The sequence below is a fragment of the Podarcis filfolensis genome, assembly GCF_964270895.1.
Source record: "Podarcis filfolensis genome assembly, chromosome: 3".
In the NCBI taxonomy this organism is placed as follows: Eukaryota; Metazoa; Chordata; class Lepidosauria; order Squamata; family Lacertidae; genus Podarcis; species Podarcis filfolensis.
Genome location: NC_139606.1, coordinates 84,019,573 through 84,026,810, shown reverse-complemented (window position 1 = coordinate 84,026,810; position 7,238 = coordinate 84,019,573). Strand labels below are relative to the sequence as shown.

Genomic DNA, 7,238 nt, shown 5'->3' with positions numbered 1-7,238 from the left:
AATGAAGCACCAGCGCCACTCGCAGAATCCCATGCATTGACAGCTGTCGTAGCTTAGGGATGGGTGAATGCTCTGTTTGGCTTAGGCATCACAATAGCAATGACATAGAAATATAGAAAGCTGCCTTCTATTGAGTCAGACCACTGGTCCATCTAGCTCAGTATTGTCTACACTGGCAGTAGCTTTCCAAGGATTCAGGTAGGGCTCTCTCCCAGTCCTACCAGGAGATGCCAGAGACTGAACCTGGAGACCTTCTGTGGTCAAAGTAGATGTTGTGCCACTGAGCTATAGCCTTTTTTTGGAGGGCCATGGGTTTTGCATCTCCATCTCCTTCCCCTTATCCACTTCACATATCTATTTCTTCTACCACGCCATTTTCAAAAGGAGAAAGGACAGCCTCCTTTTCAGATTCTGCCCACCCGGTCTGAGCGCACATCCATCTTGCACCATATCAAATCTTGGTGGAAAGTCTCCCTTCACAAAAACGTTTATCAAATGCTCCAGGGAGAAATATGCACCAAAGAAATAACAAGAAGCTGGTGATAAAAGAGGATTTTCTGGCACGCTGCAGTATTCCTTGGCATGAAGCACTGCAGATTTAACACAGAGATGAATCCAGAGAGGGGAACCATAATCAGTCGTGGAGTGAAAGGCAGGAAACAGTTAATTCTACAGGGTCCCAAGAGGAAGTCACTAATTAAAAAGTTGTTGCTAGCCGGTAGGTGGCAGGGCAGCTCTTTGAGTGAGATTCCCACAGCTCCACCTCCATGGAGGCCAAAAGCAGGCTCACCCTGAAGAGGGAACTACGTGAAAGTGCAAAGGCAGCAAAAAGGAGCAGGAACATGGAACAAGCACTTCCATTCCATCAATTAATGACTTCCTCTATGATTCATTAATGAAACTCAGCAAAATTCATACATGTGGCCGAAAATCATCCCTCCCACCTGTTTTATTCAACTCTGCTGGGATTTATTTATTCGTAGTTGTTGACTTTTTTTGTAAAATAAAAAATACTCTTCAACAAAAAACACACAACAACTCTTCGTTTGGTGCTGGTAAACTCACTGCCCTGTCTTCTGACTCCTTTCTTACTCAGTTCCAGCACAGAGTGGCTTGGGCAACCCAGCCAAATGGGCGGGGTATAAATAATAACATGATAATTACGATTATCAGTGTCTCAAGTGGTTCAAAGTGACCCAGCTTCAGTAAAGACTTCCCACAATTCAAACACTGGGTTCCAAGAGACATGGTCAGTAGCTTCCCAGAAAGCATGTGGCTCACCATAACAAGACTATCCCTTCCAGATGTTCGCATGAAAAACACTGACTTGTATTGTAGAGTAAGTTTACTTCTGAGCCTGACACTTGAACTCAGAGCTCTCATCTCGGGGATTAGCTGCTGGAAGATTCGCGCACGGCTTATGGCTTTGGCTGGTAGTGGCTCGGCGGCTGCAATTGTTTTAGTCTGAAATAAAATAAAAGTTCCCTCTTCCATTTCTCACACATACAGCCAGACATCACATCATCAGCTGGCTATGAGATCCATATGGGACAGAGCTATATTCTCTGTACTTAGGATGATCTGCCAAAACCTGGGTATGTGATATATAGGATTTTAGTGCTCAAAGCAAGAGGTTGTGGGGTTCAAGTGTCTTCTTACTTCAACCATCTAATTACCTCCATTCTGTAAAACCTTGTTCAAAGTTTCAAAATTTGGTAGGAATAACAATAACATCTTATTCAACAATGGAATGCTAAATAGGTGTAATGCGTTTTCCAAGGAGTCTGAGCTGCCTAGCCCAGGCTTTCAGGGTATGGTGCAAAGGCACATGAGGCCATCACTTTGCTGAAGCTAAGCAGGTCTGGATCTGGTCAGTGCTTGGATGGGCGAGCACCTGGGAACCACATGTATGCTGCCTTGGGCTCTAGGATGGAAGAAAGGTAGGGTAGAAATGTTAAGGAAATGAAAATAATATGTCCTGTGGAGCTATCGCTCTTTGATAGCCCATCACTGCAGAATGATTCCTAGCTTGTTGGCTAATTGACAGCAGGACAAAGGAACATATGAAGAGCCTGCTAGATCTGACTAATGTCCCATCTCCTGTTCTCATGGTGGCCAACCTGATGCCTGTGGGAAACCTGAAAGCAGAACCCAAGAACAAGAGTGCTTTTTTTCTCCTGCAGTTTCCAGAAACAGTGCAGACAGAGCATAGCATAATGGGCAGCAGCCATTGACAGCTTTATCCTCCATGAGTTTATATCATGCTCTTTCAAAGCCATCCAAGTTGTCACCTGTGGGAGTGAGTGCCATAGTTTGACTATGCGCTATGTGAAAAAGTAATTTATCTGTCCTGAATCTTCCCACATTCAGCTTCACTGGACGTTACTGGCTTCTAATGTGATGAAATGGCGAAAAACTTCCCCCTTTCCACTGTCTCCACACCTTGCATGATTTTATGAAGTTCTATCCCCTCACTTCTTACTTGCCTTTTCTCTAAACTAACGCTAACCTTCTCTAAGGGAGTAGGGCCTCCTTGGAACATTTGTGGATTTGTTTACTGTGTTTTTATCCTCCTTTTCAGACAACTGCTGCCTCTCAAAGTGGCTCACATCAATTAAAGGAGTGGAAAAGAGTTGGGGCGGCTGCTATCAGGCTTACAAACTAAAAAGACGAGAGGTAGAGAAAGAAGATCAGTCTTTTGAAGGCCAGAACAAAGTGAAGAGTTAGACACAGGGTGGAAGAATCTGTCAGCTTTGCTTTCTCTCATTCCCCCCCCTCCCCAATCTTAAGTTCAGTTCTCCACATTTCAGGAGCAATTTTCATATTTTATTTTTTTAAAATTCACCAGCATTTTAGTGCAAATTTCTCACAATGAGCACATTTTTTGTATGCAGTTTTAACATACATACATACATACATACATACATACATACATACTTATTTGGAAGCTCCCCCCCCCCCCCATTTAATGCATTTCTCTATGCTATTTCCATGAATATATTCTTTTAAGTGGGCACTGATTAAAAAAAGTCAATCCTTTATTAGGCATAGCAAACCACACATTGTCAAACAGACACCGTATACAAATTGTGCAAAATATGAGTTCAGCATAACAAGGTTTGTCCCAGTCAGATCTTTAACTCCAGAGAAAATCAATTTGCATAAATAATACAATATAACACTACCACATCACCGAACAATTAAGAACCACTAAATCTCTTTATAATGGCCCAGTCTTTCTACATGGACAGCACTCAAAAATTCAGCCACTATTAAAGTAATTTGATCATTCCTGTCTGAGAGCAGGTCCTGAACCGTTGGTGGCATAGAACTGAGCCTGTTGAGTAGTGGGCATTGATATCCTGTTCACGACAGGTTGACCTTCCCTTGCTGATGTTCTTGCTTGAATAGCATTTGGTGACTCTTGTTCCTCTAGACGATAGATGGGGCCAGAATGTTCTTTCCTTTTGCTTCAGCAGTCAACTGGCAGCTGGAGCAGAATGTTCTTTATAGCAGGGATGAGGAATGGCAAGCTCCATTTAGCTGCTCCTGCTCTTGCCAATGGATGGTGCTAGGTTGGTCTCTCCTTTGCCTTGACATTATTCCTGGGGAGACAGGGTGTGCAGCTTCCCAGTGGCCCCAGGTCCCTTGACTGATGGCAGAAGTAGAAAGTGGCTACATTCACAATGCCCATTTAAAGCTTTGTGATACTACTTTCTGATATCCATCCAGTGCTACATCAGCTGCACTGGCTCCCAGTGGAGTAAAGGGTCAGGTTTAAGGTGCTGGTTCTAACTTTTAAAGCCCTATATGACCTGGGACCCTCATACTTACGGGACTGCGTCTCCTGGTATGCCCCACGGAGGACCCTACGGTCCGCAAACAATAACATCTTGGAGGTCCCGGGTCTCAAGGAGGTTAAACTGGCCTCAACCAGAGCTAGGGCCTTTTTGGCCCTGGCCCCAGCCTGGTGGAACACCCTGCCGCAAAAGACCAGGGCCCTGTGGGACTTGACATCTTTCCACAGGGCCTGCAAAATGGAGCTGTTCCGGCAGGCCTTTGGTCAGGGCCCAGTCTGACGTCTCTCCTACTACAAGACCCTATATATAAGAGGCTTCTCTAACTTCTCTCACTGGCTCATATAAATAGCTGAGCCTAGTGAGTACCTAAGGTTCCCAACCCCTATAGTCATAATTTGACAATTGCCTTCTGATCTTACTTGATTTTAATCCGATTTTAAGCTGTATTTCAGTCGATTGCTGAATTTTATGTTTTAATGTATTTATATTTTGATAGCCGCCCTGAGCCTGGTTATGGCTAGGGAGGGCAGGATATAAATAAAATGTATTACTACTACTACTACTACTACTACTACTACTACTTTAAACAGTGATGGCTTCCCCAAAAGAATTCTGGGAGCTGCAGTTTGTGAAGAGCAATAAGAGTTGTTAGGAGACGGCTATTCCCATCACAGAGCTACAGTTCCCAGAGTGGTTTAACATTCATTTTTTTTTTTATAATATTTTTATTTTTTCTATATAAACACAACACAACAAACATAAACATACAAAGACAAAAACAGAACAAAAAACATGTATCATTTCATATCCTAATTTCATATACCTTTCTTCCCCGACTTCCTCATGCCTCCCCTTTCTGTATTCCAAATTCTTATCGATTGTTCAGCAAATCTTCCCTTATTTTAATTTAAATTTAGACTATTCTTCCTTATTCTCCTTGTCTTAACCATTGCTAATAGTAACCATTTACTTTCCAGTCCAACATCATTCTAACTTTCATTAACTTTGTAATATTTCTTTAAATAGTCCTTGAATTTTTTCCATTCTTCTTGCGCTGCCTCTCTTCCCTGGTTTCGGATTCTGCTCGTCATTTCTGCCAAGCCCATGTAGTCTATCACCTTCATCTGCCATTCTTCCAGTGTGGGTAGCTCTTGCATCTTCCAGTACTTCGCAATGAGTATTCTAGCTGCTGTTGTAGCATACATAAAGAAAGTTAACATTCAAACCCTCTTCAAATGGATCTCTTGGAGAATAGGGTTCTCCTAACAACTCTAAGCACCCTTCACAAAAGACAGCTCCCAGAATTATTTGCGGGAAGCCATGGCTGTTGTATCATAGGGCTTTAAATGCATGGTGTGAATGTGGTCAGTATCTCCCAGGTGAGCATATGAAGAATGGGCAGTTGCATTTCACCATGCCTGATCTCTGCTTTTAGCTATCAGTTTTTCATGGTGATGGTTTGGATTGAGAAGAAGGAAATGGGACACTGTGATATCCACCTGTAGATGTAAAAGAGGCTTGCAGAAACTATAAAGTGCTGACACAGCATGGTACCAATGTGGGCATCCGCCTGCATGATCATCAGATTATCATATCTAAATATCTTCTCACTCATGTGCAGCGAAATGTTGGAGTCCTGCAGGTAGTACCTGTCATCAGCTTTCTTTCTGCTGAATGGCAGCTTTTTACTCAGAAAGGCATGCCTTTCCATGTGTGTGTGTCTGAAATAAAAAACTATAGCATGACTCATTCAGACCTTAAATGGAGTTTGGGGATTTGTGTCATCCTCATATACCTTAGTCTAGCAATTTCTAAAACTTCTTAATGGATTATCTCAGCTACATCATTTTTCCATCCTAGCCCGTTCTGGGTATCATAAACGGAGATTGCCAGTTGTATCAAAGCATCCCACTCCCTCCCTCTGAGGTTTGCTAGTCAGCAAACTTTTTCAGCCCTGTGTTGGTCCACCGTCCCTCAGACCATGTGGGGGGTTGGACTATATTTTGGAAAAAAATATGAACGAATTCCTATGCCCCACAAATAACCCAGAGGTGCATTTTAAATAAAAGCCCCTATTCTACTCATGTAAAAACACCAGGCAGGCCCCACAAATAACCCAGAGATGCATTTTAAATAAAAGGACACATTCTACTCATGTAAAAACAGACTGATTCCTGGACCTTCCGCAGGCCAGATTTAGAAGGCGATTGGGCCGGATCCAGCCCCTGGGCCTTAGTTTGCCTACCCATGTGCTAGTGTATATATCTGGTGTGAAAACTGAGAAATGATGCAAAAGAGCTACACATATTGGTGCTAATTCTAGTTAGTTGCTTTTGAGCACCACTGTTTCCAAACAAACCTAGAATCTGCCCTGCTTATCTAATATAGCCATAAAAAGGAGACTGCATCTATTTCTGTGATTTAGAGAAGACCACTTGCCAATTTTCCCAATTTAAGTGGGAGACTCGGCATTGTAAGGCTGACATCTCCCTTCCCCCTGCTGCTTTGAACTATGATCTGTGGCCAGTTTCATTTTAATTGAGTTTTTAAAAACAAATTTACTGGCTAGTAATGTAAATGACATGCTAGATCAGCCAGAAGCACTGAACAATCTGTTCATTGCAATTAAAATACGCCTTGTAGAACCTGAGGCATCAGATCACAACTGGGCCCTGGGAAGCAAAAGATCTGCCCATTTCCAAATAAAACACTGATATTTTGCTAAACCTGAACTGCCAAGTAGCTTTGTTCTTGTGCCCTCCAAGGCCTTGATTCATCTATTAGCACACTAAGCCTGATCTGCTTAGATCAGAACATGCCAGGATGGAGAGATTGCCAATGGATTGACTACTGAGAAACAAAGCACAAAAAGCGCAAAAAGGTGAAGCTAAAGTGGTTCAGGTGTGGCTAAAGTTCTCCACATTGTTGTCTCTCCCCCCCCCACCACCTCCCAAGTGAAATAAAAGTTTGATCTGCTTCTTTTTGATGGTTCAGCATTTCTAAAACCTAACCATTTGCCCCCTGGTTAAAACGCAACCTGCTTTCCCTCCCACTCTGTAACATAGCAAACCAGCTGAGATCTTACCCTGACAAGAACGGCTGGCGGATGGTGTGCATAAATATTTAAGCAGTGGGACACTGAGGGAAGGAGGCTCCTGCAACGCTGGAATTATTATCAGGTTGTGAGTAGGGGGCTGACCCAGGGTGGATCTGAGTTTAGACCTCACACACTCATTGTGAGGTGTGTGTGTGTCACAAAAATAGACTGGTCAATACAATATGTCCGTTCCGTGCAAAATTAAAAGCAATACTGCTGGTTGCTTCATACTGGGGCCCCGCTTTCAAAAGGGGGGAGAGGTAAGGAGGGATCTGACCATAAATCTCATTCAAGCCGGTTTTAAAATCGAGGGTAAGGGGAACCCACACTAGGCTTCCGTG

The 7,238-nt window shown here is 43.1% G+C and overlaps 1 long non-coding RNA gene across 1 annotated transcript; it reads right to left on the bottom strand.

The window, feature by feature from the left end:
- Positions 1-3,020: 3,020 nt before the first annotated feature.
- Positions 3,021-6,992, bottom strand: LOC310759225. The gene is made up of 2 exons (XR_014546273.1): positions 6,886-6,992; positions 3,021-3,652 (listed from the first exon to the last, which is right to left on the bottom strand). It is a non-coding gene; the product is annotated as an uncharacterized lncRNA (long non-coding RNA).
- Between the last annotated feature and the right edge of the window lie 246 nt (positions 6,993-7,238).